Source organism: Bombina bombina, chromosome 2 (genome assembly GCF_027579735.1).
Source record: "Bombina bombina isolate aBomBom1 chromosome 2, aBomBom1.pri, whole genome shotgun sequence".
NCBI lineage: Eukaryota > Metazoa > Chordata > Amphibia > Anura > Bombinatoridae > Bombina > Bombina bombina.
Window position 1 is genome coordinate 423,211,208 of NC_069500.1, and position 23,342 is coordinate 423,234,549.

At 36.3% G+C, this 23,342-nt stretch overlaps 1 pseudogene; it reads right to left on the reverse strand.

Annotated features, from left to right (window-relative positions):
• Positions 1-22,522: 22,522 nt before the first annotated feature.
• LOC128650592 (uncharacterized) lies at positions 22,523-22,649 on the reverse strand (annotated as a pseudogene).
• Positions 22,650-23,342: the final 693 nt, after the last annotated feature.

A 23,342-nucleotide genomic window follows, 5' to 3' on the forward strand; every position in this document is an offset into this window, starting at 1 on the left:
TCCAGTTAGATAGTCTCTCCTTGGTAGATTGTCTCTGTATGTGAGGCACTTATTGATACTATTAACCTCTGTGTGAGGAGCTGGGAATAACATTATGCTATTCCACTGCTGAGCTACTAAACTGACAAGAATTGAGACACTTATTGATATTGAATAGCCTTCGTGGGAGGAACTGTGAATTAGCATTTCTGATTTTATTATGCTATTTCACTGTTGAGCTACTAAATTAACAAGAATTGAAGTGTGAATTATGAGTGCAATATGTGTGGGATTGAGACAGCAATTGGCTGACTTTGTTGAATCAAAGCAGTACGCAGGCAGGAGGTCACCTTTGTCAGACATCTAATTTGGGGTTCATGAATTAAGAGGTGGTTGTGATGTTACCCATCCCTGATATCCCCTATTAGAGTCTTTTGTCCTGTCTGTCTGCATATTTGTTCAATAAAGTGTTATAACTTTTTTAATATATTTCGAATATATATAAACTCAGCGCTAGTCAATTATGGTTTCTCTTTCATAAGCAGGTTTTATCAGGGTATTATTAAAGTAGGCAAACTTTAACAAAAAAAACTATGTCTTATACTAACTTTCATCAACAACTATGGTATATGTAGAAGCTTAGCAATAGTCCATAAAGTCTCCTGAATATGGTTTGTCATGACTTTCATAAGTAAGTAAAATCAGAGTCTATGTAAATTTAAAGATAGGAGAGTGTCACTTGAGGGGTGTTCTTTATTTGGTTCGCTGTTCAAGCTTACCCCCCTCTCCGATTCTGTTGGATTCTGTTGGATGCTCTCCTGTATTCTTGTAGGTCAAGAAGAAAATGCGTCTTTGTAATAGTAAAGTCCCATAGGATGTTGCCTGCAATATTGTGGATGTTGTCCTTTAGTAGTAAAAGTAGGGCTGGTCTCATCACAGACTTTCTGGAACTAGAAGGCTGGGCATGAAGATCTTGGGTCTCGGTAGACGTAACAGCTGGGGCTTTTATGAGAAGGGGTGTTGCGAGGGTGTTGTAACCTTTCCGCTGGTCATTGACTACCAAGCTGGATTGTTTCCTTCTAGCAGATTTAAAGTAAGGTGGGGAGATGGTAAGTGAATTTTGAGGCAAGTGCTGTGGGGCCTTGCTCCCTGAGGTTATGAGCAGCGTGGCATCCACTTTGAATTCAGCTATAGTTGAGGTAGGTACAATCACACATGGCTCTTTTGGGAAGATGTGGAGTTATGTGGAGTTCGCTAGCCAGAAACTCTAGAGATACCGCTGTTACACCTTTATCTAAGCTTCCCTCTGCATCTATAAGAGGGTGTGATGGTTAATAAGATCCCGTATTAGCCACATTACAGGTGCGTATGGGTGGTAAACCAAAGCCATCATCTTGTCCGGAGGAGCCAAAAGCAGCCCACAAGGTCTCTTCAAGTGCAGTATGATGGTAAGCCAGCAGCTTCAGAATCTCCAAAAGGATATGGTCATCCATTCCCAAATGTTCCTAAGGAATTTAAAAGTATCCAGTGGTTTATGTACACACACAGTGTCAACTAACGACAGGGGCCAGAAGCCACAGCGATCTCAGTGAATTTGGGCTCATGAGATAGGATTCCTTTAGTAGATTTCAATTCTGTTAATCTTTCTCATAGATGCTTTGTCAAAAAAGCGATATCATGCAGATAATACTGGAAAGCTGGAACAGCTTGCAAAAGTGCGACTAGTCATGGCTGTGGCCCAGAAGTTCCCCCCAGGCATGCAATTTTAAACAACATTCCATTTTACTTTAATCATCAAATTAGCGTTGTTCTTTTGGTATTCTTTGTTGAAAGCTAAACCTAGGTAGGCTTATATGCTAATTTCTAAGCCCTTGAAGGTCTCCTCTTACCTCAGTACATTTTGACAGTTTTTTTTACAGCTAAGCAGCACTAGTTCATATGTGCCATATATAACATTGTGCTCATTTCTGTGGAGTTACTTAGGAGTCAGCACTGATTGGCTAAAATGCAAGTCTGTTACAAGAACTGAAAAAAGGGGGCAGTCTGCAGAAGCTAAGATACAAGGTAATCACAGAGGTGAAAAGTATATTAATATGACTGTTTGGTTATGCCAAACTGGGGAATGAGTAATACAGTGATTATCTATCTTTTTAAACAATAAAAAATCTAGAGTAGATTGTCACTTTAAGTATCTAAGATTTTTAATGAACGCTGAATGTTTTTAATTTTAATTTAATGAATGCTGATGCCATTGGGTTATGAAAGTGCTCTGGAGAGAGCAAGGGCCTTGTCAATCTTTAAGTCCCCCTAGATAAAAAGATTATGCCACAGCGCTGAATATATTCACATATAAAGCAGATATATAACAGAGGAATTCCTATTTCCTTAGTAAATATAGTATTGCAAGGGGAGATTTCAGTGTCAAAAAACGTACTGATAATCAAATAGCAGCTAAATATATGCAGTATCCGGCTGATAGGTGGTAAAAATAAGTTTAATTAGACACAAGATTAATACAATAAAATAAATGAGCATTACTCCCCCCCCCCTCCCTAAGACTGGCAGGTCATTTAAGGATGTTTTCCCCCTCCCCCCCTTATAATTATTTTTATTATTATTATTATTATTATTATTATTATTATTATTTCTTCCTCTTTTCCCCTCTCCTCAGCCTCCCCCCCTTCTGCCCAGTCTCCCCATTGAATTTCCCTATTGGAAGAACGTCAAATAGACCTCTACTTACCCCTGAACATGTAAGTGCTTATTGTTAAGCACACTGACTTAGTCTCTGAACTACAACTCCATAATAATATTTACTTCTCTGACAGTGGTTAAATATATGTAAAATGTAAGATAAATTACCACCCGCTAATTACACAAATAAAAAGAGATCTAGGAATATGGAGTAAACTATACTTGAATTTGACAGGTAGAATACAGTTAATTAAAATGATCATATTACCAAGGATATTATACCCAATGCAAATTTTACCATTTTTAATAAAAAAGGTGGATTTATTAAACATAAATAAAATAATTAAAAACTTCACTTGGAAAGATAAAAAACCAAGGATAAGTTTAAAAAAATTGCAGGCCTCGCAAGAACAAGGAGGTGCAGGAGTTCCTAATATACAGTATTATAATTGGGCAATTTTATTAAAATATGCAATAGAATGGATTACGGGTAAGGGCCAGACAGTATGGACAGAATTAGAACAGAAACTCGCTAATCCAGTGAAGCTATCCTTTTTACTATTTGCCTCGGCAAGGGAATTAACGAAGGAACAAAAGAATAATGTTATGATAAAAGACACGTTATGGGCATGGAAAAAAATTAACAAACAATTAGAAACAAGAAGTGAGATCATAAAGTACATGCCAATACAGGGTAATCCTAGATTTGAACCAGGAAATTATTTCCCTTTTAAAAGAAAAGATGGCAGCCCAATAATTAGACAAGTGAAAGATGTAATGAACAAAGTGGAAGGAAAAATCAAAACACTAACGGAGCTATCAAACACAATAGACACCTTTAAGGGACAGACCTTACCTTATTTACAAATCAAACATTTTATTAAAACAGAAGAAGAGAAGTTAGGGAGAAACACAACAGAAAAGATAATGGAGAGCATTATTGAAAGAAGTAAAAAATCAAAATACAAATTATCAACTCTATATAACCAACTAATAAAGAAAGAATCAAAATTGTGTATAAAGAACATAACAGGGAAATGGGGCAGGACCATTAATATAGAAATAGGCGAAGAAAAAATATTAAATTGCATAAGGATAGTGAAAAAATCAACACTGGACATGGGGATAAGAGAATCTAATGTAAGATTATTGCATCATGACTATATTACACCCACAAGGAGAGCAAAATGGGATAGTAGAACTAAACCAATATGTATAAAATGCAATAAAAATATACCGGATATAATACATTATATCTGGCTTTGTCCAAAGATTAGACAATTTTGGTATCAAGTGGCAACACTTATATCACAAATCGTCAAAAAAAAAATAACATTGGAAGTAGAGAACATTTTGATCTTTAAGCTACCTACAGATATAAAAAAAAGACGAAACTAAATTAATAACAATGATTATATTACTGTCAAGAAAGCTAATATTCAAATTTTGGATAGAAAAAAGAAAGAAACCTACGGTCAGACATTTAAAGAAAACTATAATGCAACAGATCAATATAGAAAGAACGGATACCATGGCAGACGTAAATAATAGAATTGGAATATTTTTTGAAAAATGGTCTCTCTATGTAAAATCAACCAATAGAATCTCAAAAGGAAATTTTAAAACCCTTTAGGAATACAGAATACTTTCTGGAAGCACAAATTAGAGGTGAATGGAATTCTATAGTATGATGAGTGGAAGGAGGGGGAGAGGAATAGAATAGAGAGGTTAAATGAATTTATTATATTTTTCTTTTTTTTTTTTATCTTTTTTTTTTCTTTTTCCCCCCTCCCTCTCATTGCTTTATTCCCATAATCACATAGATTCTTACACAAGAAAAACAGGGGAAAGAAAGATAGAACAGTATTCTTTTAAAGACATAATTAGCCATTAAAACAGTAGAATTAGATCTGAAAGAAAAGAAAAAAAGACGGAAATGTTGAAAAATTAAAATGTCGTTATAATGCACTATGTATACCTGTTTGAGAATTGCTATTCTCATGATAATGCAGTGTTATTTTTTGTTTTTTTAACTTGTATTAATAAAAAAATATTAAAAAAAAAATAATAATAAAAAAATATATGTAAAATGTTGAAAAATCCTTCATTTTGAGGATTACAACCGCATAGGTTGACTATACTTTGCATTGAATCTGGACCATTGCATGTGCTTTATCTGAACCGGAAGGCTGTCTTCCGCCATACTCTTGTTTCCAGAACAATTTTTTAAATACTCTTGTACATTGCTCTGCAAAATTGACCTCAATAAACATTATTAAAATAATAATAATAATAATAAATGTTAGCAAATGTGGTCCGCAATATTGCAATATATACATACAGATAAAAATCACATACAGACAAAAAATCAAATATTCCAAAAATAATTATGTCTACAATCAACTCAAATAAAAACATACAATACAAGGTCTGGAATAGATCAAAGGTCTGAAAATGATTGAAACTTATTTCAAAATAAGACCAAACTCAAGCAAGCCAGTCCATCAAGCGTTATGGAGTTAGTAATGCAGCAAGGGCTGGGTGGCGATGTGAATGTTAGTTGTTATGCTGCAGACGTAAAACAACAAGAAGAAACTAGTTAAGTTCAAAGGCAAAAGGTGCACATTTTTACTTACACCGGATGTTAGTCTCCTATGTCTGTCAGGACCCTCCAAACTGGAACCGCTCAGGTACTTCGCCTTTCCAAATTTCCTCTACATTTTTCTTCAAAAGCACAAAGTATGGCCGTGTGAGCCGTATTAGACTATGGTGGCCCAACTTGATCAAAATCAGGAGCAGGGGGCGGAGTTAGCCTGTAAAGAGAGCAGACGTCCATGACCTGAGCTCACGCTAATATTCTACAAAAACCTGATGAAATATAGCAATCTGCTGAATAAAAATTGACTACTCTGTCAGGGGTGACTCTGAAAACAAGGAGAACCAGCAAAAAGAAGTCTCAGGGGGCAGAAAGTGAGTTGAAGAGGAAAATACCGGCCACGCCATTACTCCTGAGCCGTGACCTGCGGCCTGCTCCAGTTACTGGAGTGGAATTAAGCCCCCTGTAGCATGCAGAAATCTATTGGCAAGCAATCTCGATTGTGAGATCAGAAGCAGTCTCCCACAGGTGAGCGGAACAAAAGGAGCCCCATCGCACCTGAACAGTTTACCGGAGCTAAAAGGAGAACTTAAACGAGACGCCAGCAGATCTGAGGAGACAGCCGCATAGGAGAGTTGCCTGGCTAGAACCGTCACTTCCAGTAGCAAACCTCAGATGTGGAGCTAGGAGAGAGTTTACTAATTATATGATTATGTGAGAAGCTAGCTACACCGCATGGCTCCCAAGATGGTGTCGGAACACCAACTTTACAGACTACTGCGATGCAAATCCTGACACCAAGATCGTGGCTGGGTACGTTGTGACCATGGACACCGCTAATACAGCGGAGATACATTTACATAAGCAGTATCAGCTGCCCAAACAGAAGGGGCACCCATGGCCCACACAGCTATACACCCTCCCTATTTATTTAGTGGAACAGAACAGACTGCTCATGTGAAGGGTGATGATGTGGCAGTCATCGGAGTGATTCCCAGCCCATACTGCCCACCTGCTGTAAGGGGTGAGAGGAAATATAACAGTCCCAACTTATTTTAGAACACCGGTCTTAAGATGGTGGCGATGTACAGAATAAGTATCTCTGACTGGAAAGAAAGTTCTATGACCCAAAAACGGCTTACTTTTCATCTTGGGAGCTCTAACTCTTCTGTTATCCCTCTTGTTCTTGGCTAACTGTTCTCTATACAGCGGAACTTGCTTTTACAACCTGCTGGATAAGCTATGTGCAAACTGAACCGCTGATAACACGTTTCCCCACTCCCTTTGAATAAATATGGAGATGACTTTCCCAGTTCGCTAACCATTTCTATGATACCCTCCCCACCATATTGTTCAGACTCGCTGAAACATGTTAGTAATTATTTGTTTGGCGTATACAGTTGTATACAGCTGTTATTTTTTCTAATGGAGAATAAGGTACATGTTAGGACAGATGGTCTTCTCTTATTAATATGTTTCAAACCGGTATGCATAGACCTGGTATACGCATATCCTCTATTTATGTAGAACTTTTTACAGGGTGCTCTAGGAAATCTTGAATTAGCATTGCTTGGAGATATTTTGGGAAGCAGCATACCCAACAATTAATAGTATATAGCGTTAATATCACCCCATTAGCCATTGCTTGCATATTTTAGATATTTGATGTTATGGATCTTGGATGTAAATTTCAGCTACTCATATGGGTCAAAGATTAGTCCATATTTTAGATAGCTATTCCTATGGGTGGTAGTGTGGGAGGTCTACTAGTCTGATTATCTCATAATGTCTGTTTACACCGCATTTGATTTTTATCGTTAGATCACTTATACTTTTGATATTAGCATTAAAGCAAAGTAATGTATTTAACTATACTCAGCTGCAGTTCTAGGTATAGTGTATGTTAGGTACTGAATGAGAGGTACTGTTTGTGTTAGGTATGTACTTGGTACTGCATGTGCTAGATATTTTATGTGCTAGGTACTGTGTGTACAAGGTGAATACAGAAGTATAGCGCTAATGACTGAAGGAGAACTAAGCCACTCTAAAACAGTCACCCCAGGACTGTCACAATTAGAACAAGATAGAAGGAATAGGAGGGCGCTAAAAGCTAAGTTCCCACCACACTTAGTCAAATAATGGATGAATACAACAATGTTCAAGTTAATAACTTTACTTCACAATCTTAAAATACAATTTATTATAACAATAAAGATATAGAGTCTAATAGAAGGGACGTCTCCCTTAATAGATAAAAATGGAGAAACTGGTTTACCACCTTAAAAACACGTGAAAAATTGCTTGAAAAAATTGCTTAAAAAATATATATTTAGGTGAGCGTTTTGTTATGATGCAGCAAATGTTGGTTACAATGTTAATATCAATCTTAAAGTTTAAACTGTCACAGTTTTTGTAACAATGTTCCTTATGTTGGCTGATCAAAAAGTGTTACAGTTCATCAGATAGTTTCAGCATGAAAAAGTTGTAATTCTGTTGTTAATATGACCCCCTAGGAAGTGGTTAAACGATCATATTAAACACCTTAATGTCAGGTGTTATTTGTACTCACACTTTCTTATCCAAAAAGACTTTGGTAACAATCTTTTAGGCTCGCACTGTTGGAGAATTACACAGGTAAGCGATATCTTCCAATGTTTTTGCACTCTTGCTTGTATCGGCTGAACCCGGTCAGCGTAATTGGAGACTGCTTGTTTACTCCGAACTCCTTGTGCACCAGAAATTCAAGATTCAAAGGGGAGAAATGATGTCCGCAGACCCGCACTTAGCGTGGAACACGCGCAGGCTAGAATGTTAAAACTAGGTACCTAGATTTAAAAATAGAATAAAGTCCTTAGCAGGAAACAACACAAAGTCAATCCGTTAGATAGGGCTTTTTCAAGATACTGGTTTGTTCCCGGGACAGGATTTAAATATTCATTGAAGTGTGTTCATTGGTTGTGGCTCTTTCCAATTAAAGGTGGAAGTTGATCAGACTTGATTTTGCTTAAGGTAGTTTATTGTGTTCAATTCCATGGGGTCATTCATTCGTTCAAAAGAAAGCTGAATCACATAATAGTATATAAATATTTTTGTTACATATTTTTTTACGCTCAACATAAAAATTTATTAATAATATATTAAAATATTAAGTTAAGGTGGTAAAACCAGAGGTGGTATTTCATATTAAAAATTACAGTTTAAAATGATATGTTCTATATCAAGTAAAACAGACAATTTAATAAATGTAATCAACTATTGCATTAAATAAAACTTATATGATAAATTGGTTTTAAAATTCATTATACCTCAACTTATAGCCATAAGCTTATATATCAGATTATTCTAGAGAGTAGGAAATAATTTGGATTTGTTTCAACACAACCAATAGTTAAAATGGAGGACTTGATAATTCCATCTAAAATATAATAAACAAATCAAACTATGAGACCTTCTAAAAACTTCTAAAAAATTCAAAAAATTAGTTAATCTTTGATACATTCTTAAAATTCTTAAAATTATTCTAAAGTTGCTACTATCATATCAGTTCATAATATTAGATTTAAAATGTTTTCTTATGTTTTCTATTTATAAGTTAATTATAAGTTCATTATATCTTAACTCCTAAAAAAGGGGATAGGTCTATCTCTGAATTAAGGCCTCGGGGGAAAAGGGTATCAAATTTATAAATTAGTTCAGCTTCTTTTTTAAGTAGCTTACCCTCGAAATCACCCCCCTCTCCAGTCTCCTCTGACCTTACATATTCCCCAAAATTTTAGATGCTGTAAATTATTTTTATGGATCTCTCTAAAGTGCTTGTATAGGTGAGTGTCTAAATTCCCTTTTTCAATATTGCAGAGATGTTCTCTGATCCTGTCACGTAAAAGTCTTGTGGTCTCTCCAATATAAAATAAATCACATGAGTATTTTAAAAGATATATGATACCCTTATGTGAACATCTTATGATGTCTTTAATTTTAAAGTCTACACTTGTCCCTGTTATATGGATGGAACTGATTTTGCTACTATACCTACAAGCCCTACATGAAAGACAGGGAAAGAAACCTTTTAGATTATTCCCTCTGAGATCTTGATCTACCATAGTGATGTTGTCTTTTTTTAAAACCCTGGGAGCAAGAATTTGTTTTAAATTTCTGGCTTTTCTAAAAATAATTTTCGGTTTGTATGCTAAAAGGTCTCCTATTAAGGGATCTTTTTTAACTATATGCCAGTGTCTCGTGATTATTTTACGTAATGTTTGATGATCATCATTATAATTTGTTATTAGTGCTACATCATACTCATTTTTATTATCTCTGATGACTGATGTACTTTTCTCTTTGTACTGTAAGAGAGAACTTCGTTCAGTTGTTTTTGCTCTAGTCATAGCTCCTTCTAGTTCTTGCTCACTATAACCTCTTTCATAGAATCTCTGTTGGAGGACATTTACTTGGGTCTCAAAGTCTACATACCTAGAACAATTTTTTCTAATTCTAAGGTACTGACCTATGGGTATATTGCCTTTCCATCTCTCATGGTGGCAACTCTTTTTGTGTACATACCCATTACAGTCTACTTGTTTAAAGAACGTTCTGGTAGCTAGACTACCCTCATCCACAAATATTTCTAAATCTAAAAAGGAGATGGAAGTATTACTATATTGGTAGGTGAAATGGAGACCTTTATCATTGTTATTCATAGCTTGAAAGAACAATTCAAGGTTTTCCTCTGAGCCCTTCCATATAATTAGTATATCGTCTATATACCTCTTGAAGAGCACGAGGTCCGCTCCAAATTCATGTGACCTAAGGAAATGATCCTCCCAGTCTCCCATGAATATATTAGCATAACTTGGCGCAAACCTCGTGCCCATCGCAGTACCCTCTAGTTGGAGATAATATCTGCCATTGAATTCAAAATAATTGTTTTCTAATATAAATTTTATTCCTTTTAAAATAAACTGTCTAAGATGTGTATCCATGTCCTTATCTGATTCAAGAGTATTTTCAACAGCCTTTAGGCCCTGTTCATGATCAATGATCGTATAAAGAGATGTGACATCACTAGTGGCAAGGATATAATTATCTTCCCATTTGATTTTTTCGACTAGTTGTAATACTTGAGTGGAGTCTTTTAAATAAGTGTTTAAGTTTTTAACATATTTCTGAAGAAAGATATCCACATATCTGGAAAGGTTAGATGTTATAGAACCTATTCCAGATATGATGGGTCTCCCCGGAGGGTTTACGAGATCCTTATGAATTTTTGGGAGGAAGTAAAAGATGGGGGTTCTCGGAAATTCAGGATACAAATAATTGAATTCATTATCATTAATGGTACCCCCATCTTTTCCCTCCTCCAAAATACAAAGTAAGCTTTTCTTAATCTTATTGATCGGGTTTAATTCTAATGTTTTATACGTTTTGGGATCACTCAATATTCTATTTGCTTCTGTGATGTAATTGGTTTTATTCATAATTACAACCCCCCACCCTTATCTGCTGGCTTTATAATTACATCTTTGTCTTTTTGTAGTTTGTCTACAATTTCTTTGTCTTTTTTTGATAAATTAAAATTGGGCCTCGATTTTTTGGGGTTGAATTCTTTTAAATCTTGTAGGACCATCTTTTCAAAGGTTTCAGTGTTGGATCCTTTAGCATATGAAGGGTAGAATTTGGATGTGGGTCTAAGGTTAGTATAAGTTCTCTTTCCATCGTTATCTGTTATAATTTTAGGGAATTTTGATGGATTTACCTGTCTTTCTATGGGATTCCTCAAAAAATAGCGTTTCAGCGTTAACTTTCTGATGAATTGTTTTACATGAATGTGGGTATTGAATTTGTTCAGAGTAGTGATTGGGGCAAAAGATAAACCTAATGATAATATCCATTTTTCATCATTATCCAATTCTTTATTGCTCAAGTTGAAGATACCTGTGTTACCAGTAATTATCTCACTCTCTTCGCCTCTCCTTCTATTCTTTCCTCCTCTTTGTCCTCTAATTGTCTTTTTTTTAGATTTAGTGGAGTGTAAGTTTTCTCTCTTTTTTCTAGAGCTGCAAGGTTCTTTGAAGTGCCCTCCCTTAGAGGGCTGTTGCCTAAAAAATCTTTCTCATTATTGATCATCCCGATCTCACATTCATTATCTAAGGCTGAAAATCTATTATTGGTTTCTATATGCCAGCTATCCATCCTCGATCTATTTCTCCTATTATCATAATATTCATCATTTGAGTCGTGATATAAATTTCTTGATTGTCTTGTATTTTGCCAATAATTATGGTTATTGTGATTTCTGTTATCATAATATTGAGACCTATACCCATTCCTATATGTATCCCTATAGTTTTGGGGCATTCTATTACCGTAATAGTTTTCAGAATTTTCTTGGTATGTTCTATTATGATAATTGTGATTGCGACGGTATTGTTGAAAAGGAACTTTATATCTATGTGTCCCATAATTAGAACGATCTCTGCAGTTGGTATTAGACTGATAATGTTCAGGGTATTGTGTATCATAGGCATTCTCATGCTGACCACTTTGTATGTTTCTATTCCCATATATCTCAATATTTTTATCTTTTGGTGTATTAAGTGGTATATAACCTCTAGAATGTTGTCTATTGATATGTTTATGTTTGTCCCAATCATCTGATTGTGGTGGTTCTTTATTTGAATTCTCTATTTTATCTTTCAATTCTTTAGTTTGTTCCAATAAATCATTTCTATCCCTTTCTAGTTTTTTCCATTTGGTATCTAATAGCCCATGTTTTAGTTCTATCAATTTATTTACTAAAATGTTCTGCCTTTCTTTAAAATTGGGATGTTCCCTCTTATTTTCTAATTGATTTTTTAAATCTGTGATTTTTGTGTTAATCTCTTATAAAGTTTCATTACGTGATTTTTTTATAATTTCAATCATTTTTCGTGAAGTTTCTTTTAATGCCAAATCCCATTCTTTTTGATGTATTTGGTGAATGTGCAGGCTTTCTTAAATTTCAAGCCTCTAGGAATTAAATTTAAATTAGTGTATTTTTCTAAAAAAACTAATTCCATTTTTTGTTTAATTTCTTTCACCATTAGTTTATCTAGTTCATTAACTAGTTGGTGAAAGTCTAAAAAATTACCTTGTGGGCGTTCCTCTGTGATGTGTGTATTACTTAATTAAGTTAATAAATTATCCCTAAATGAAAAAAGTTCCGATTCCATAGTGAAAAAATAAATAAAAGTGCTACAAAAGAGTGATGTGTTGTTAAAAATTTCAATATATAAATTAAATAAATTAGATGACTATAAATATGTGCAAAAAGCTGCTATACAAATGGGAAGTGAGAACAAGGTGAATACAGAAGTATAGCGCTAATGACTGAAGGAGAACTAAGCCACTCTAAAACAGTCACCCCAGGACTGTCACAATTAGAACAAGATAAAAGGAATAGGAGGGCGCTAAAAGCTAAGTTCCCACCACACTTAGTCAAATAATGGATGAATACAACAATGTTCAAGTTAATAACTTTACTTCACAATCTTAAAATACAATTTATTATAACAATAAAGATATAGAGTCTAATAGAAGGGACGTCTCCCTTAATAGATAAAAATGGAGAAACTGGTTTACCACCTTAAAAACACGTGAAAAATTGCTTGAAAAAATTGCTTAAAAAATATATATTTAGGTGAGCGTTTTGTTATGATTCAGCAAATGTTGGTTACAATGTTAATATCAATCTTAAAGTTTAAACTGTCACAGTTTTTGTAACAAAGTTCCTTATGTTGGCTGATCAAAAAGTGTTACAGTTCATCAGATAGTTTCAGCATGAAAAAGTTGTAATTCTGTTGTTAATATGACCCCCTAGGAAGTGGTTAAACGATCATATTAAACACCTTAATGTCAGGTTTTATTTGTACTCACACTTTTTTATCCAAAAAGACTTTGGTAACAATCTTTTAGGCTCGCACTGTGTGAGAATTACACAGGTAAGCTATATCTTCCAATGTTTTTGCACTCTTGCTTGTATCGGCTGAACCCGGTCAGCGTAATTGGAGACTGCTTGTTTACTCTGAACTCCTTGTGCGCCAGAAATTCAAGATTCAAAGGGGAGAAATTATGTCCGCAGACCCGCACTTAGCGTGGAACACGCGCGGGCTAGAATGTTAAAACTAGGTACCTAGATTTAAAAGTAGAATAAAGTCCTTAGCAGGAAACAACACAAAGTCAATCTACGCGTTTCACCCGTTAGATAGGGCTGATGTAATTATAAAGCCAGCAGATAAGGGTGGGGGGGTTGTAATTATGAATAAAACCAATTACATCACAGAAGCAAATAGAATATTGAGTGATCCAAAACTTATAAAACATTAGAACTAAACCCGATCAATAAGATTAAGAAAAGCTTACTTTGTATTTTGGAGGAGGGAAAAGATGGGGGTACCATTAATGATAAGGAATTCAATTATTTGTATCCTGAATTTCCGAGAACCCCCATCTTTTACTTCCTCCCAAAAATTCATAAGGATCTCGTAAACCCTCCGGGGAGACCCATCATATCTGGAATAGGTTCTATAACATCTAACCTTTCCAGATATGTGGATATCTTTCTTCAGAAATATGTTAAAAACTTAAACACTTATTTAAAAGACTCCACTCAAGTATTACAACTAGTCGAAAAAATCAAATGGGAAGATAATTATATCCTTGCCACTAGTGATGTCACATCTCTTTATACAATCATTGATCATGAACAGGGCCTAAGGGCTGTTGAAAATTCTCTTGAATAAGATAAGGACATGGATACACATCTTAGACAGTTTATTTTAAAAGGAATAACATTTATATTAGAAAACAATTATTTTGAATTCAATGGCAGATATTATCTCCAACTAGAGGGTACTGCGATGGGCACGAGGTTCGCGCCAAGTTATGCTAATATATTCATGGGAGATTGGGAGGATCACTTCCTTAGGTCACATGAATTTGGCGCGGACCTCGTGCTCTTCAAGAGGTATATAGACGATATACTAATTATATGGAAGGGCTCAGAGGAAAACCTTGAATTGTTCTTTCAAGCTATGAATAACAATGATAAAGGTCTCCATTTCACCTACCAATATAGTAATACTTCCATCTCCTTTTTAGATTTAGAAATATTTGTGGATGAGGGTAGTCTAGCTACCAGAACGTTCTTTAAACAAGTAGACTGTAATGGGTATGTACACAAAAAGAGTTGCCACCATGAGAGATGGAAAGGCAATATACCCATAGGTCAGTACCTTAGAATTAGAAAAAATTGTTCTAGGTATATAGACTTTGAGACCCAAGTAAATGTCCTCCAACAGAGATTCTATGAAAGAGGTTATAGTGAGCAAGAACTAGAAGGAGCTATGACTAGAGCAAAAACAAGTTCTCTCTTACAGTACAAAGAGAAAAGTACATCAGTCATCAGAGATAATAAAAATGAGTATGATGTAGCACTAATAACAAATTATAATGATGATCATCAAACATTATGTAAAATAATCACGAGACACTGGCATATAGTTAAAAAAAGATCCCTTAATAGGAGACCTTTTAGCATACAAACTGAAAATTATTTTTAGAAAAGCCAGAAATTATTTTTAGAAAAGCCAGAAATTTAAAACAAATTCTTGCTCCCAGTGTTTTAAAAAAAAGACAACATCACTATGGTAGATCAAGATCTCAGAGGGAATAATCTAAAAGGTTTCTTTCCCTGTCTTTCATGTAGGGCTTGTAGGTATAGTAGCAAAATCAGTTCCATCCATATAACAGGGACAAGTGTAGACTTTAAAATTAAAGACATCATAAGATGTTCACATAAGGGTATCATATATCTTTTAAAATGCTCATGTGATTTATTTTATATTGGAGAGACCACCAGACTTTTATGTGACAGGATCAGAGAACATCTCTGCAATATTGAAAAAGGGAATTTAGACACTCACCTATACAAGCACTTTAGAGAGATCCATAAAAATAATTTACAGCATCTAAAATTTTGGGGAATATGTAAGGTCAGAGGAGACTGGAGAGGGGGTGATTTCGAGGGTAAGCTACTTAAAAAAGAAGCTGAACTAATTTATAAATGTGATACCCTTTTCCCCCGAGGCCTTAATTCAGAGATAGACCTATCCCCTTTTTTAGGAGTTAAGATATAATGAACTTATAATTAACTTATAAATAGAAAACATAAGAAAACATTTTAAATCTAATATTATGAACTGATATGATAGTAGCAACTTTAGAATGTATCAAAGATTACCTAATTTTTTAGAAGTTTTTAGAAGTTTTTAGAAGGTCTCATAGTTTGATTTGTTTATTATATTTTAGATGGAATTATCAAGTCCTCCATTTTAACTATTGGTTGTGTTGAAACAAATCCAAATTATTTCCTACTCTCTAGAATAATCTGATATATAAGCTTATGGCTATAAGTTGAGGTATAATGAATTTTAAAACCAATTTATCATATAAGTTTTATTTAATGCAATAGTTGATTAAATTTATTAAATTGTCTGTTTTACTTGATATAGAACATATAATTTTAAACTGTAATTTTTAATATGAAATACCACCTCTGGTTTTACCACCTTAACTTAATATTTTAATATATTATTAATACATTTTTATGTTGAGCGTAAAAAATCTTTTATGTAACAAAAATATTTATATACTATTATGTGATTCAGCTTTCTTTTGAACGAATGAATGACCCCATGAAATTGAACACAATGAACTACCTTAAGCAAAATCAAGTCTTATCAACTTCCACCTTTAATTGGAAAGAGCCACAACCAATGAACACACTTCAATGAATATTTAAATCCTGTCCCGGGGACAAAACAGTATCTTGAAAAAGCCCTATCTAACGGGTGAAACGCGTAGATTGACTTTGTGTTGTTTCCTGCTAAGGACTTTATTCTACTTTTAAATCTAGGTACCTAGTTTTAACATTCTAGCCCGTGCGTGTTCCACTCTAAGTGCGGGTCTGCGGACATAATTTCTCCCCTTTGAATCTTGAATTTCTGGCGCACAAGGAGTTAGGAGTAAACAAGCAGTCTCCAATTATGCTAACCGGGTTCAGCCGATACAAGCAAGAATGCAAAAACATTGGAAGATATCGCTTACCTGTGTAATTCTCCAACAGTGCGAGCCTAAAAGATTGTTACCAAAGTCTTTTTGGATAAGAAAGTGTGAGTACAAATAAAACCTGACATTAAGGTGTTTAATATGATCGTTTAACCACTTCCTAGGGGGTCATATTAACAACAGAATTACAAATTTTTCATGCTGAAACTATCTGATGAACTGTAACACTTTTTGATCAGCCAACATAAGGAACTTTGTTACAAAAACTGTGACAGTTTAAACTTTAAGATTGATATTAACATTGTAACCAACATTTGCTGAATCATAAAAAAACGCTCACCTAAATATATATTTTTAAGCAATTTTTTCAAGCAATTTTTCACGTGTTTTTAAGGTGGTAAACCAGTTTCTCCATTTTTATCTATTAAGGGAGACGTCCCTTCTATTAGACTCTATATCTTTATTGTTATAATAAATTGTATTTTAAGATTGTGAAGTAAAGTTATTAACTTGAACATTGTTGTATTCATCCATTATTTGACTAAGTGTGGTGGGAACTTAGCTTTTAGCGCCCTCCTATTCCTTCTATCTTGTTCTAGGTACTGTGTGTGCTAGATACTGTGTGTGCTAGATACCGTGTGTGCTAGGTACTGTGTGTGCTAGGTATGTGCTTGGTACTGTATGTGCTAGGTACTGCATGTGCTAGGTACTGCATGTGCTAGGTACTGCATGTGCTAGGTACTTTGTGTGCTAGGTACTGTATGTGCTAGGTACTGTATGTGCTAGGGACTATATGTGCTAGAACTTTATGTGCTAGGGACTGTATGTGCTAGGGCTTGTTGATGCTAGGTACTGTGTTTGATAGGTATTGTATGTGCTAGGTGCTATCTGTGCTGGGTACTGCTTGTGCTAGGTAATGTATGTGCTAGGTAATGTATGTGCTAGGTAATGTATGTGCTTGGTAATGTATGTGCTAGGTACTGTATGTGCTAGGTACTGTGTGTACTAGGTACTGTGTGGGCTAGGTACTGTATGTGCTGGGTACTGTATGTGCTAGGTACAGTATGTGCTAGGTATGTGCTAGGTATTGCATGTGCTAGGGACTGTATGTGCTAGGTACTGTGTGTGCTAGGTACTGTGTGTGCTAGGTACTGTGTGTGCTGGGTACTGTATGTGCTAGGTACTGTATGTGCTAGGTACTGTGTGTGCTAGGTACTGTATGTGCTGGGTACTGCTTGTGCTAGGTATGAACTTTGTACTGTATGTGCTAGGTACTTTATGTGCTAGGTACTGTGTGTGCTGGGTACTGTATGTGCTAGGTATGTGCTAGGTACTGTGTGTGCTAGGTACTGTGTGTGCTTGGTACTGCTTATGCTAGGTACTGTATGTGCTGGGTACTGCTTGTGCTAGGTATGTGCTTAGTACTGCATGTGCTAGGTACTGTATGTGCTAGGTACTGTATGTGCTAGGTACTGTTTGTGTTAAGTATTGTATGTGCTAGGTGCTATCTGTGTTGGGTACTGCTTGTGCTAGGTACTGTGTGTGCTAGGTAATGTATGTGCTTGGTAATGTATGTGCTAGGTACTGTGTGTGCTAGGTACTTTTTTGTGCCAGGTACTGTGTGTGCCAGGTACTGTGTGTGCCAGATACTGTGTGTGCCAGGTATTGTGTTGGCCAGGTATTGTGTGGGCCAGGTGCTGTATGTGCCAGGTGCTGTATGTGCCAGGTGCTGTATGTGCCCGGGTGCTGTATGTGCCGGGTGCTGTATGTGCCGGGTGCTGTTTGTGTCAGGTGCTGTATGGACTGGGTGCTGCATGGGCTAGGTTCTGAAGGGGTTAGGTACTGTATGGGCTAGATACAGAGCGTGCTAGGTATTATATATGTTAGTCACAGATGGTGCTAGGTACTGTCTGTGCTGGGCACTGTGTGTCCTAAGTACTGCGTGTGCTAGGTATTTGTGTGATGGGTATTGTGTGCCCTTGGCACTGAATTTGCTGGCTACTGTTTGAGCTAGGTACAGTGAGTGTTAGGTACGGTTTGTGCTAGGTGCGGTGGGTCCTAAGTACAGCGTGTGCTAGACACATTCTCAAGACCCTTTTGTGACCTTCCAATCTATGCTACCTCCTCCATGTTGCTTTGTTTAGTTATCTTTGACTATATTTATAGTATACAGAGAGTTTGATATAATATATTGTATAGCTGGAATGTAATTTTCTCCTTCTGAAATATGAAAATGTCCTTAATATTGGCTTCTGGAGTATTTAACTTAATTTTCACGCACTAGCTATAGTTCCCCCCCCCATATTCAGAGCCCACATTAGGGTTCAATTTTGGTGAATTATTTTCACCCTAAACTCCCTATATCAATGTTTTGATAGCATTTGTAACCTGACCTGCGTGTCCGATCCTTTACTTGTGTCTATCAGAGCAGGGGACCTGTGTGTCCCCATTGTTATTTCTAAATCAAAAACCAATTAAAATTTATTAAAAAAAAAAAATTAGGAGCAACGCGTTTCGGCTGTTAACGGCTGTTAACAGCCTTTCTCAAGCTCTATCTGAGTAACAGATCTATGCGCTACTTATACCTAAATGTTTTAAAAACTAGTGTTAAAAGATATAGAAAGTCTACATAAAACAAGTACTTAATAATCTAGCGGCTAGATTTAGAGTTGGGCGGTAGCCGTGAAAACCAGCGTTAGAGGCTCCTAACGCTGGTTTTTACCGCCCTCTGGTATTTGGAGTCAGTCAGGAAAGGGTCTAACGCTCACTTTACAGTGCGACTTTTCCATACCGCAGATCCCCCTACGCCATTTGCGTATCCTGATCGGAACAGCCAATAGAATGCGAGCTCAATCTGATTGGCTGATTGGATCAGCCAATCGGATTGAACTTGATTCTGATTGGCTGATTCCATCAGCCAATCAGAATTTTCCTACCTTAATTCCGATTGGCTGATAGAATCCTATCAGCCAATCGGAATTTGAGGGACGCCACCTTGGATGACGTCCCTTAAAGGAACCGTCATTCGTCGGGAAGTCGTCGGTGAAGATGGATGGATCCGCGCTGGAGGTCTTGAAGATCAGCCGGTCGTCATCGGATTGAAGAACATAGAAGATGCGGCTTGGATGAAGATGTTTTCCGGTCCGGATGTCCTCTTCTGCCCGCTTGGATCAAGACTTCAGCCGGAGCATGGACGTCACTCTTCAGCCCCCCGCTTGGGCTTGGATCAAGACATCGGAGGCTCTTCTGGATCGATTGGTGAACCAGGCATGGTGAAGATAAGGTAGGAAGATCTTCAGGGGCTTAGTGTTAGGTTTATTTAAGGGGGGTTTGGGTTAGATTAGGGGTATGTGAGTGGTGGGTTGTAATGTTGGGGGGGTATTGAATGTTTTTTTTATACAGGCAAAAGAGCTGAATTATTTGGGGCATGCCCCGCAAATGGCCCTTTTCAGGGCTGGTAAGGTAAAAGAGCTTTGAACTTTTTAAATTTAGAATAGGGTAGGGCATTTTTTTATTTTGGGGGTCTTTGTTATTTTATTAGGGGGCTTAGAGTAGGTGTGATTAGTTTAAAATTGTTGTAATATTTTTCTAATGTTTGTAAGTATTTTTTTATTTCTTGTAACTTAGTTCTTTTTTATTTTTTGTACTTTAGTTAGTTTATTTAAATGTATTTATTTGTAGGTATTTTATGTAATTAATTTATTGATAGTGTAGTGTTAGGTTTAATTGTAGATAATTGTAGGTAGTTTATTTAATTAATTTATTGATAGTGTAGTGTTAGGTTTAATTGTAACTTAGGTTAGGATTTATTTTACAGGTAATTTGTAATTATTTTATCTAGGTAGCTATTAAATAGTTATTAACTATTTAATAGCTATTGTACCTGGTTAAAACAATTTTACAGGTAAGTATTTAGCTTTAAAAAGGAATAATTTATTTAATAAGAGTTAATTTATTTCGTTAGATTGAAATTATATTTAACTTAGGGGGGTGTTAGTGTTAGGGTTAGACTTAGCTTTAGGGGTTAATCCATTTATTAGACTAGCGGCGAGATCCGATTGGCAGATTAGGGGTTAATAAGTGTAGGTAGCTGGCAGCGACGTTGTGGGGGGCAGATTAGGGGTTAATAAATATAATATAGGGGTCGGCGGTGTTAGGGGCAGCAGATTAGGGGTACATAACTATAATGTATGTTGCGGCGGTATACGGAGCGGCAGATTAGGGGTTAATAATAATATGCAGGGGTCAGCGATAGCGGGGACGGCAGATTAGGGGTTAATAAGTGTAAGGTTAGGGGTGTTTAGACTCGGGGTACATGTTAGAGTGTTAGGTGCAGACGTAGGAAGTGTTTCCCCATAGTAAACAATGGGGTTGCGTTAGGAGCTGAACGCTGCTTTTTTGCAGGTGTTAGTTTTTTTTCCAGCTCAAACAGCCCCATTGTTTTCTATGGGGGAATCGTGCATGAGCACGTTTTTGAAGCTGGCCGCGTCCGTAAGCAACGCTGGTATTTAGAGTTGCAGTGGCGGTAAATATGCTCTACGAGCCTAACGCAGCCATTCTGTGAATTCTAAATACCAGTGGTATTTAAAAGGTGCGGGGGGAAAAAAGCACACGTAGCTAACGCACCCCTTTGGCCGCAGAACTCTAAATCTAGCCGTATGAAAGAAATTGATGAGAACAATACAGGAATTAAAGAGATAAGGACCTTATAATAAAACCCTCTGACAAAGGGGGCGGGATAGTGGTCCTCGAAAGAGATTACTATATAAAAATTTGCCATGACATTCTTGGAGACCCTAGTACTTATAAAAAATTAAGTAATAACCCTACTGGTAAATATAGTCAAGATTTGAAGGTACTTTTAGAATCAGGGAGAGTCAAAGGGATTTTAACAGATAAAGAAATTAATTATCTGATACCAAAGTATAAAAAAATATTGCTTTTATACAGATCACAAAAATACATAAATAGATCACAGACCCACCAGGGAGGCCCATAATTTCGTTGATTGGCTCTATTACGGCTAATGTATCTGAATATGTCAATCTATTTTTGCAGAAGTATGTAAAACAACTGCTATCCTATCTAAAAGACTCTATGAATGTCCTCAATCTGATAGAGAGTATCAATTGGAAAGAGGAATACATGCTTGTCACATGTGAGGTGGCCTCTCTTTACACCTGTATAGCACACAATGATGGGAGCTTCAAGTGGAAAGCCAGAATATTAAAACATTCATAAGAGACTATATAAATATACCTAAACCTGATTTTCCACCTGAACCCCAGGTATCACATCCTGAAAAATTCTCAAGTGAACGAAGCCAATTCAGACAATTTAAAAATTCTTGCTTGCTCCTGTTTTGTTTGAGACCTTGTACCTATGCCACAGACATTATAAGGGTACATACTGTGATATCTTTCCTTAGAGGGGAGCCCCGAGCCTGGGCAGATGCTTACTTTGAGAGACAAGACCCTATCTTAAATTTGTTAGATCAGTTTCTCAAAGCAATGTCTGACCTTTATGATGACCCTTACAAACAGACTAGTGCAGAAACGGTTACAATCTTTTGGTCCCCCGCCTTGAGGCCTTTACTCTTCTGTTGCCTCAGCCAAAAGGTACAGCAGGTACCAGAAGATCTTCCTCCATCTTCAGCCAAGGCACCAAATGGAGGATTGGCATCTTCACCCTAGAGGCATTGCCACTATCCTCTAGGGTTCCAATCATTTCAAGGGGCAGCTGCTACCAGCCCTTTGAAAGCGACAAGGTGATCCTTGGCCCATAGGCCATGGGACCCTCCCTGACTCCCACCTAGATGGGAAGTATAAAAAAAAATCAAGTAACGAGAACATAGTTAAAATCATAGCCAATAAAGTTGTTGTTTTTTTTTTTTAAATCCAATTAAGAGCTATAAAATAAATTTGATGTGGGGGTAAAAAGGAATTAGCCATCCACGCTAGAAGCCCTGCCACCACTCCTAGAAGTTATGGATTACAGTGGGGGAGTCTGATACCTATTCCCACTGTACTAAGTGCTGGTGCACAATAAGAGCTCCCTGACCTAAATGAGGCGAAAATAAAAATTAAGGTGGAAAGTATTCAAAAGAATTGACTTCCTACCGAGTGCTTCAGGAGTACATGCCAAGTGCATTTAGGGTGGCTCTTAGTGACCAACCGAGCCGCCCTTTACTAGACCCCAGGCTTCATATTCCTCCATCCCCAGGACACAATAAGAACAGACACTACACTTGATCTTAACCAAAAGGCTGAGAAGCGATGATTTCTATGGTTTACTTGACCCTGAAACATGCTGTGCATTAATAGTTGAGAATTCCAATGTTCCACAGCACCATAAATTATTTACAAAATTCCTTTATTTCAGCATAACAACAGCACAGGTATGCAACGTTTCGGGATCACAGTCCCTTAATCATGCATTAATAGTTGAGATCAGTGTGGGATCTGTTTGTGAATTGTCCCTGATTGGTCACTGATAAGGAGAAAGAATAAATAAGAAGCCTATTCCAAGTTGCGAAAAAAATCTGCAAGTTATACTAATAAAATCATTATAAGGTGTATTTTTAAATTGATTTTTTGCCATATCTCTTAATTGCTCATTTATTATATGTAAATATAAAATGGGTTGTCCTTTAACAAGTGCTTATGAAGCAGAATATTTTTAGTAGAATTAAAGCAAAATCACAAAAGCATATAGGGTAAATGGTATTTTGTGAGGCAATAGTAATTTTGTAAATAAATAGCACTAAAACAGTAGGAAAAGTGTGATGAAGCAACAATAGTGAAACAACATCCTGTGGTGTATAAGGACAGCATCCTGTGGTGTATAAGGACAGCATCCTGTGGTGTATAAGGACAGCATCCTGTGGTGTATAAGGACAGCATCCTGTGGTGTATAAGGACAGCATCCTGTGGTGTATAAGGACAGCATCCTGTGGTGTATAAGGACAAAA